Raw genomic sequence first — 11,296 nt, forward strand, 5'->3', positions numbered from 1 at the left:
CGACAAGCCATATTGAAGACATGAAAATTGGAGATATTCGACAAGTCATTTCCTCACAAGAGAACTCTAAGATATCGAAAAGTCAAAATATCACTAGAGATCTCTGAGATATCGATAAGTCAAAATATCACTAGAGATCTCTGAGATATCGATAAGTCAATTTGTCATTAAAGAACTCAGAGATATCGATATGTCAAAGTGAAGACATGAAGATGAGAGATCTCGACAAGCCAAATTCTCTTATAGAGAACTCAGAGACTTCGATAAGTCAAACAACTATAGATTAATTAGAGATCTCGATAAGTCATTATATTTATCAAGATGTCGAGTTCTCTATATGACTAACTGGAGATCTCGATGTAAAGCTCAAGTACAGAATGCAGATCAGTTTAATATCCAAGATTATCAATCAACAAACAAATCAATCACTGATTTGAAAAATCTACAAAAGCAGCTTGAAGAGTACAAGATCAAGGGTCAAGATTAACTGGCAAAGTAAAGTCACAGTCAGGCAAGATTAGTAAAGATACACTAAGCTATAAATAGAAAGATTTGGTTATCCAAAAATAGGGTTTAGTACATGTTATGTCATGCTGTGTAAAAAACAGTGTTTACTATTTTATAAAGTAAACATTGGATGCTTTGTTCAAAAAGTAAGAAATAAATCTAAAATTTCTTGTAACTCTCAAGAGAGAAACTGAGTTCTTAGCTTGATTTGTAGCAGGGTAGAATCTCCAGTCATGTTCCTTGAGCACCCACTATCCAAATACCAAAGATTCTTTCTATTTCCCTGTACACAACAAAATCAAATCAAGTTAATTTTGGTACCCAAGTTTCCTTGGGTCCCGCTTTGTTAGCCTTTTTCTTAGGTTTCTTAGGCTTTTCCTCATTTGACTTAGGTAATTAAGATTCAACTTTGGTCATTTGAGTAGAGCTTTGAAAACCATTCATCATAACAGAATTATCATGCATAGGCTGGTTAACATGGAAATGCATATTTTGTACAATTTTGTTATTCCAGTAAGGCATGCTAAATGACATTTGAGGCAAACTAAATGCAGAATAGTAAGGATTTTGTGCAAATGGCATATTAGCAAATTGTGCATTCAAATTATGTGTAGGCATAGCATTCACATGCATTGTGGGCATGTTGGGAAATGATGGAGGTGCAGACATGGGTGCAGGCATATCAAGTTTGCAATTAACAAACAAATGATTAACACTATCATACTTCACACAGATTTTTATAGGTGCATATTTAGCAGGTGTGTAGTTGTTATGTTTGTTAATTCCTACTTTCTCATTCCTATTATTTTTCCTTTTAGATTCTGCTTTAACCTCAATCTTCTCTAATCTGTCATTCAACTCCTTCATTGACAGGTGCCCCACATTGACTCTCTTATTTTCTTTCACTTGACTTATTTCTCCTGGAACAAAGTTTTGGGAAACTGATCCATATTTCTCATTTAACTTAGCTAGCTTGACATTTCTAACTGGTTTCCTTTCACTCGACGAATGTGGTTCTTTGTCTTTCGACGGATAATTCTTTTGATCATTCGACGGATAATCTTCATTATCCGTCGAATCCACATCCGTTGAAAGTCCTTCTTCCAAGTTATGATTCAGTTTCTCCTTGCTCTATTTCCAGGCTTCTTCACAGAAAGACTTTATATCTTGAACTTTAGTAATTTGAGCATGGATATCTCTAGATGATTTTCAAGTCTTAATTACTTCATGTTCTCGTTCAAGCTGCTTTCTTAAAATCTCCTCTTTCTTTAAGGATTCAGTCAATTCTTCCTTAGAAATTCTACACTCTATTTTTAATTTTTCAAACTCAATAAATTGAGTTTCTAACACAACATTTCTTTCACTCAAAAATAAATTATTATCTTTAATCCTGTTATTTTCCTTGGTGAGTGACTTAAGTGTAACACGCGAATTATACAATTCTGTAGACAAGTTATTTATAGCTTTATAACACTCATCTTTAGAAAGATGTGCTAGGTTAGTGGTAATTACCTGATTGCTTGAAGAACTGACCTCTGCTTTATTTGATTTGGCCATTAGGGCTAGGTTGACATAGCTTGGTTCCTCATCATCATTTTCCCCATCTGCTGTCCAGTCATTTTCCTGAGTCAAGAAGGCTATTTCCTTTTGTTTGAGCAATTCAAAATACTTCTTCTTATAATCAACAGGCTCAAACTTCTTTTTCTCAGAATTAGACTTTCTGCATTTATTTGCAAAATGACCACTCAAGCCACATTTAAAACACTTGAATTTGGATTTATCCACCATGTTTCTATTTGGCTTGGTTGCTCCAAAATTCTTCTTGAATTTGATCTTGGAAAATCTTCTTGAAAGGAAAGCTAGATGTTCATTTATATCTTCCATTTCATCTTGACTAAGATGATCTTCAAGTTCAGCTACTAGCCCTTTTCCTTTGCCTTCACAAACCATGGAGTTTGGTATAGATTCCACAGCTTCAACCTTCATCTCTTTCCCTCTCTCATGCTCAGCTACCGGTGTTATAGATCCTCCCTTCTTCCTTCCTTTATCTATTTGCTCATCTTGTTCTAGCTCAAGTTCCTAAGTCTTTAGAATCTCATACAGTCTCTCCAAGGTAAACTCCTTGTAATCCTGTGAGTTTTTGAGAGAGACAGTCATAGGCTTCCATTCCTTTGATAGAGATCTAAGGAACTTCAGGTTTGAATCTTTTGTCTGATAGACTCTTCCATGCAGCTTCAGTGCATTTAACCATTTTTGAAACCTGTTAAAGATGTCACTTAAAGATTCACTATCTTCACAATGAAAATGCTCATACTTCTGGATTAAAAGTTGCATCTTGTTTTCCCTCACTTGCTCAGTTTTATCACATATAATTTGAATAGTATCCCAAACATCTTTAGCAGTCTTGCAGTTTATTACATTGTCAAACATATCTCCATCAAGACCATTGAACAAAATTTTCATAGCCTTCTTATCTTTGTGTACTTGCTCAATGTCTTCATCCGTCCATTCTGCTTGTGGCTTTGGGACACTTTGCTCATTACCTATAGCACCTTCATTATCTGTAGAAGCTCGTACGGGAACATTAGGGCCTTTCTCAATGCAATCAACATACCTTTCATCTTGAGAGAGAAGATGTAGGTGCATTTTCACCTTCTAATGGTGTTAGTTGTCTTTGTCCATAAATGGAATTTGTTAGATATATTTGATAATGTCATGGCTAATATAATTTATGTTTAGATTTCAGTTCTTACTTAACAGGACAAATCAGTACTTAACTGTTGATCAGTACTTATACTGGAAGTCAGGACTTAAGGATGTCAGTACTTATATTATCAGGAGATAATCATCAGAAGTTAGATATCAGAACTTAAGTGCTGAAGGACGATCAGATAAGGAAAGTAGCTGATTAAAGGAAAGAAGATCGAGATAAACATAAGAAGAGATATGCATGAAGAAGGAGTTCCTTGAAGAATGGAATACTTGGAAGAAAATATATCTGATTGATATATTTTAGGAAGCAGAATTATATTCCATATCAATTAGCGATTATCTTGTAACTGTGTAGTATATAAACACAGACATAGGGTTTACACTATAAGTGTTATCATATTCGAGAAGATTATTTATTGTAACCCTAGCAGCTCTCGTGATATTTGCTCATCACTGAGAGGTAACAGTTCCATATTGTAACAGAGTTTATTGTTTCAATAAAGTTTGTTTTCTGTTACTTAATATATTAAAGTTTGATTTGATTGTATTTTACACTGTATTCACCCCCTCTACAGTGTGTGTGACCTAACAAGTGGTATCAGAGCTAATCTGTTAACACACATACAGTTAAAGATCCAAACACAATCATGTCTGACACAGAAACTCCAACTAAGCCTACTAAAACTGAAGAACCTCCAAAGACACAAATTCAAAGTCGGTATGAGACTATCAGAGTTCCCATACTAAGACCATCTGAATATCCCATATGGAAGGTAAGGATGACCATGTTCCTGGAAGCAACAGATCCAGAATACCTTGATAGAATCAAGGAAGGGCCTCACAAACCAACCAAGCTCGCTGTTGCAGTTGCAGGTGAAGCAGCAAAGACCGTACCAAAGGAGAAAAGTGATTATACTGCTGAAGATATAGCATCAATTGCTAAGGATGCTAAGGTACGACACTTACTGCATAGTGCCATTGATAATGTAATGTCAAACAGGGTAATCAACTGCAAGACTGCTAAGGAGATATGGGATGCTCTGGAAACAAAGTGTCAGGGAACTGACACAATTAAGAAGAACAGGAAGACAATACTCACTCAAGAGTATGAACATTTTGACTCAAAGACTAATGAGTCATTGAATGATTTATATGATAGATTTGTCAAACTTTTGAATGATTTGTCATTGGTTGATAAAGAGTATGATCTTGAAGATTCAAACCTTAAATTCCTGTTAGCTCTTCCTGAATGCTGGGATTTGAAGGCAACGACAATAAGAGACAACTACAATCTTGATGAAACAACTCTTGATGAAATCTATGGAATGCTCAAGACTCATGAACTTGAGATGGAACAAAGAAGCAAGAGGAAAGGGGGAAAGTCAAGGACAGTTGCTGTAAGTCATATGTCATAGGCCTATTTGTATATTCGAGGATTTAACTTAACTCAAATAAGAATGTAATAAGTAAATAGTGGATCTACCGTCAGAGAGATCTCGCAAAGTAATATCTGTCAAAGGATTCAGAAATAAGGTTCATGTACAGACTCGAGGAATTAATTCACTGGAAGAAGTTCAAGAAATTGATCATGCCTCAGTGATATAAATCAAGATCGTGGATTTAATCAAGTGACAGAGATCTCGTCAGAGTATCATAAATTACAAGGATTTAGTCTGAAGAAAATCAAGAGTATCAAAGTCAAGACATGAAGAAACGTCACGGAAGTTAGTCACTTTTGAACCAGACAGTACATCGAGTGTCAACATTGAAGTGGTGGAATTGATTCATAACTGACAGTGATTTTCATAAGATTTTCAGAAGAATGGTTGCTGCTCAAGGTTAGTATTAATTCTCTATTAATTAATTAAGTCATATAATTTAATTAAGAAAATAAATTATATCTGCAAAGATTAATTTATTGATTAATTGAATTAATTGATTAATTAATTCAGAATTAATATTAAGGTTTTTCAGAATTTTTAATTGGTTAAAATCTGTTTTAATTCCAAAAAGACAACTGATTGTATTAGTATGACAATCGGTATGACAATCAATAGTCATACCGAAAGTCATGCTAATTCAGTTGATTGTCTTACCATAATTATTATTAGATTAAAATCACTTATTAATTCAGCAAAAACAATCTATTTGAACTACTATGACAATCGGTATGACAATTAATTGTCATACCGAAAGTCTTGCTAGTTCATTCTGATTGTCTTGCTAGCTCTAAAGATAGTCCTACCGATTGTCTTACTGAGCCAAAGGATTGTCATGCCAGCTCTATTTTCATTCAGCTGAATTGATTAAAAGAAGAAGAAGCATTCATTCTTCATCATCCAACAATACAGAACCCGAGAACAAAAGAAAAAGAAGCAGAACAATATTTCATCTTCTCTGCAAAACTTCAAGATCAATTTCTAGATTGTAAAGTTAAATCCAATCAACTAGAAATCTTTATCTTGTTCTTGTGTAACAATCTAGCGGATCAAAATCTCTAGAACTTAATCTCAAATTGCATTTAGCATTTGATTCTAATTATTACGAAAATAGAAAAAGTTCATGTCGAATTTATTCTAGATTTGTGATAATTAATTTGAGATTAATTCCTTGTAATCGATACAGTTGTTGTAACACCTTTCAAGTTTAATAATATTTTTATTTAACTTGAATTTTGTTTCATATTTTTTATTCCGCATTTATTCGATTATTCAGTACTGTTTATATTCAACCCCCCCTTCTACAAACACATTGGGACCTAACAATTGGTATCAGAGCCTTCTGATTAACGAACAAATCAAGATCCTAGACTTTTGTGATTTTTCAACTCCTTGAATTTTTATTCATTCAAAAATTCATAATGACTTCACAAAAAGTTGGAACCGTTAAAATTCCACAATTTGATAAAGAGAATTATATTATGTGGAAGAAGAAGATGCTCTTGTTTTTACAAGTGGCAAATCCCAAATATTCAAACTTGTTAAAGAAGGGGATAAAAACTCCGATGGTTATTGAACCGGAGGTGATAATAGATGATGTTGTGATCACCAAAGCCAGAACCTATCCTAAAGATCCTGAAGATTTTACTCATGATGAAAAGGAAGAAGCCTCCTTGGATGCCAGCCTTCAATTAATTTTAATTGATTTCCTTGATCCCTTGATGAACAGACATGTGATGAACTGTAAAAATTCCAAACACATGTGGGAAACTATTGAGGTGATCAATGAATGCACAGAGGAAGTTAGGGAGAACAAGTTGGAGATCCTAACCTCTGAGTATGAATATTTTAAATCAAATCCAGGAGAAGGAATTACTGAAGTGTTTGAGAGGTACAATGCGTTGATCAATAACCTGAACATAAATGGGAAATATTATTCAATTAGGGAGGTCAACAAAAAGTTCCTTTTAACACTGCCAACTCATCTTGAACATAGAATCACTGCCATTAGAGAAGCTAGAGATCTGAGTAAGATTTCTTTGGACAGGCTTTATGGAGTGTTAAAAACCTATGAGTTGGAGCAGATTCAACAGAAGGAAGTCTACGGGAAGGATAGAATGGTCAGCACATCTACTGCACTTGTAGCTGAAGGTCAACAACAACAGCAATCTCAACAATTGGAGAGAATGGTACAGTATTCCAAGGCTGAGGAAAATATGTTAGTAGCAGAATATGATCCTCCTACTACAAATCAATCAAGTGATGATTTTTATTCCTTGGAAGAGCTGGAGCAATTGGAAGACGAGTCAATGGCCCAAATTGTCAAGAGATTCTCCAATGTCAGATTCAGGAGGAATCCCAAGCTTAAGTACAAGTCCAACTACAACAAATTCCAGAAAGGTGGATCTTCATCCTCTAACACCAGCAGTGGTGGATACCAAACGGGGATGGTTGATCGGGGCACCATTAGATGCTATAACTGCAATGAGTTGGGACACTTTGCCACAGAATGCAGGAAGCCAAAACAAGTAAGGAAGAACTCTTATGATTCAAATCAGAAGAGTAACTCTGAAAGGGCTTATCTGGCAAAGGGAAGAAGCTGGGATGATACTGACAGTGAAGATGAAGAAGAAGGAAATCTTGCTCTTATGGCTATTTGTTAGGAATGTATGTGCATTAGTTTGATGATATGTTTAACAAAATACTTAAGTAGAAATTTAGTGTCTGTAGCCTCAACGGATAAGACCACTTTGGCTATCCGTTGATGGTGTAGCTTTACTTAGAAATAAGTCTAGTGTTGTAGCATATTTCAGTCTCTGTATTTAAAATGTAATTCTTGGAAGTTGAGAGAAACTATGAGTCATGTTGAATACTAGATGATATGCAGATAGGAAGGCCAATTGTAAATACTTCATGCCTTGTAATTTTGTATAAGTGAAGTGGTATCAACGGATGACTTAAAGACCTTCAACGGATGAGAAGCTAAACTTCAACGGATGTCTCTAAAGCTTCAACGGATAAAGTCATCAACAAATAACATCCTTCAACGGATGAGTGCATCAACGGATGAAAGCTTCAATGGATAACATCCTTCAACGGATGAGTGCATCAACGGATGAAAGCTTCAACGGATAACATCCTTCAACGGATGAGTGCATCAACGGATGAAAGCTTCAACGGATGTTCTGATGATTAGCCGTTGATAAGGGGTAGTTGTACCTACAAACAGAGGCACATGGGTTGATAGAGACAACTGAGATGTGGTAGCCGAATTTCAGGAACAACAGAAAAAGCAGCCGTTCTTCTCTAGTACAAAGATGCAATAGTCAACAAAGTACTGGAGTGAACAGGAAAAGAAGCAAGTGAAGATCTTATTTTATTACTGTATTTTATATTGTTCTTCACTTGTACACTTGGTAATATATAAACCAAGTAGAAGCTAGTAATTAGATGAGAGATTTTCCAGAGCTGTTTAGAAAAATATTGAGAGAAAATTCATCTAGTTTGTACTAGGATGCAGCTGTGATCAACATTGTTTAATCACAGATTTTCTAAAATACCATCTCTGGTGGAACAACAAATCCACCAGAAAAGTTTTTAAGGTCTGTTGTGTTCTTTACATTTGTGCTTGAATATATATCTGTCTGTATTAGCTTAAAGCAATTCACACACTTGTTCTTCTTGAACACACAACTTTCATAAACTGCTCAAACTTGAAAAAGTTTTGAGATTTACATTCAACCCCCCTTCTATAAATCTCATTGTTAGTCCACTAGGAATAACAATTGGTATCAGAGCAGGCTCTTGACATACAAAGAGTTTAAAGATCTTGGAATCTAACAAAGATGAGTAAGAAGGATATTGGAGTAAAGATCCCAGTTCTTGACAAAGACAGTTATCACCATTGGAAGGTGAAAATGCACCTTCATCTACTCTCCCAAGATGAAGGTTATGTAAACTGCATTGAGAATGGTCCTCACATTCCCCACAAAGTAGCAACAGTTGCTACAGCCACAGTTGCTGTTGGTCAATCCATTCCAAAACCTAGAGCAGAATGGACAATGGAAGACACAGAAGAAGTCCACAAGGATAAGAAGGCTATGAACATTTTGTTTAATGGTCTTAACATGGATATGTTTGATAATGTGATAAATTGCACAACTGCCAAAGAGGTTTGGGACACAGTTCAACTACTGTGTGAAGGTACAGAACAAGTGAAAGAAAACAAAATGCAGCTTCTCATTCAACAGTATGAATACTTTCATTTTGAAGAAAATGAATCTTTAAATGAAACATTCAATAGGTTCCAAAAGCTGTTGAATGGACTGAAGCTGTATGGAAGAGTGTACCAGGTGAAGGATTCAAATCTTAAATTTTTAAGATCCTTGCCAAAGGAATGGAAACCCATGACTGTCTCCTTAAGAAACTCTCAAGATTATAAGGACTTCACTCTTGAAAGATTGTATGGAATCTTGAAGACTTATGAACTAGAGCTGGAACAGGATGAGGTATTGGAGAAGGGGAGAAAGAAAGGAAGTTCAGTTGCATTGGTAGCTGAAGATGAGAGGAAATGCAGACAAGAAACTGCGAGATCTACATCAAACTCCAAAGATGGTATAAGAAATCAGGAATCAAGCAAGGGGAAAGAGCAAGTTGCTGAAAATGAAGACAACTCCAGCCAAGATGACTCAGATGGTATTGATGAGCATCTTGCATTTCTGTCCAGAAGATTTGCAAAGATGAAATTCAAGAAAAACACTAGAGCCACTAAACCTCACAAAAACACTGTGGACAAATCCAAGTTCAAGTGTTTCAATTGTGGTATAAGTGGACACTTTGCAGGTGAGTGCAGAAAGCCAACTTCTGAAAAGAAGAAATTTGAACAAGTAGATTACAAAAAGAAATATTTTGATCTACTCAAGCAAAAGGAGAGGGCTTTCATTACTCAAGAAAGGGACTGGGCAGCTAATGGAGATGAAGAGGATGAAGATGTGGAGTATGTCAACCTTGCTCTCATGGCTGATTCTGAAGAAAATGAAGTTAGTTCATCAAGCAATCAGGTAATCACTACTGACTTAACACAGCTTACTAAAGAAGAGTGCAATGATGCTTTTAATGACATGTCTACCGAATTGTATCATTTGCGTGTGTCTCTCAAATCTCTTGCTAAAGAAAATAGTAGGATTAGAGAGAACAATCTGTTTTTAAGTAATAGAAATGCTTTGTTAGAAGATAAGATGATTGACCTAGAGAAAACAAAGTTGCATTGTATATCTGTTGAAAATGAACTAGCTGAATCTGTTAAGAAAGTAGAAATACTTTCCAATCAATTAGAGAAAGAGCAAGAGGTGATTAAAGCCTGGAAGACATCTAGGGATGTAAGTGCTCAAATTGCTAAGGTCCAAGGAATTGAATCATTCTGTGAAACTGCCTGGGATAAAAATAAAAAGAAACTGGAATTAATTGATGGGCTGTCAACGGATGTGGAATCAACGGATGATGAAAGTTATCCGTTGAAGGAAGAAAAGGAGCATCCGTTGAAGGTTCCTCAATCAAAACAGGCAGATGTTTCTAAAAGAGAGAATCTAAAGAAACTCAACAAAAAGTTTGGTTCAACTTCAAAGAACTTTGTCAAAGAAGAAGCAAGCACATCCAAAGATGTCAGTAAGGTGAATGTAGGGCACATGACCTTAGAACAGTTAAATAATAGGCTAAAGATGGTTGAGGATAAAAAGGAATCTAAAAGAAAATCCAACAGAAATGGGAAGGTAGGAGTTAATAAACACAACAATTACACACCTGATAGGTATGCTCCTAGAAAAAGCTGTGTGCATTGTAGTAGTGTTAATCATCTATCTGCCAGTTGTAAATCCATTAAGAAGACTCCCATAACTGTACCCTCTTCTATGCCTAATATATCTGCATCACCTCTGCATGCTATGCCTGTTATGTCTCAACAAAATCCTTATGCACATTTTGTAAACATGCCATATTTTAACAATCCTTATCTTGCTGCATTTAGTATGCCTCAAATGCCATACAATATGCCCATATGGAATAACATGTTTGCACAATCAATGCCTAATAACTTTACAAGTGTGCTAAATGATTCTGTGACTAACCCTACACCTCAACCAACTACATCTAAGACCAAGGTTGACTCAAACTTACCTAAGTCTAAAGATGCAGGAGGAATGAAGTCTAGGAGAAAGGCTAACAAGAATGGACCCAAGGAAACTTGGGTACCAAAATCAAATTGATTGATTTTATGGTGTGCAGGGAAATGGAAGAAATCTATGGTACTTGGACAGTGGTTGTTCAAGACACATGACAGGAGATTTCTCCCTGCTCACAGAGTTCAAGGAGAGAGCTGGCCCTAGCATAACCTTTGGAGATGACAGCAAAGGGTTTACTATGGGATATGGCTTGATTTCAACAAGGAATGTCATCATTAATGAAGTTGCATTAGTTGATGGTCTCAAGCACAATTTACTGAGCATCAGTCAACTATGTGATAGAGGGAATACAGTTTCCTTCAATTCTGAAGCCTGTGTTGTCACTAGTAAGAAAGACAACAAAGTGGTTCTAACTGGAGTTAGAAAAGGAAATGTGTACATAGCTGACTTCAACTCTACAGA

Source organism: Apium graveolens, unplaced genomic scaffold, assembly GCF_009905375.1.
Source record: "Apium graveolens cultivar Ventura unplaced genomic scaffold, ASM990537v1 ctg5576, whole genome shotgun sequence".
Lineage (NCBI taxonomy): Eukaryota > Viridiplantae > Streptophyta > Magnoliopsida > Apiales > Apiaceae > Apium > Apium graveolens.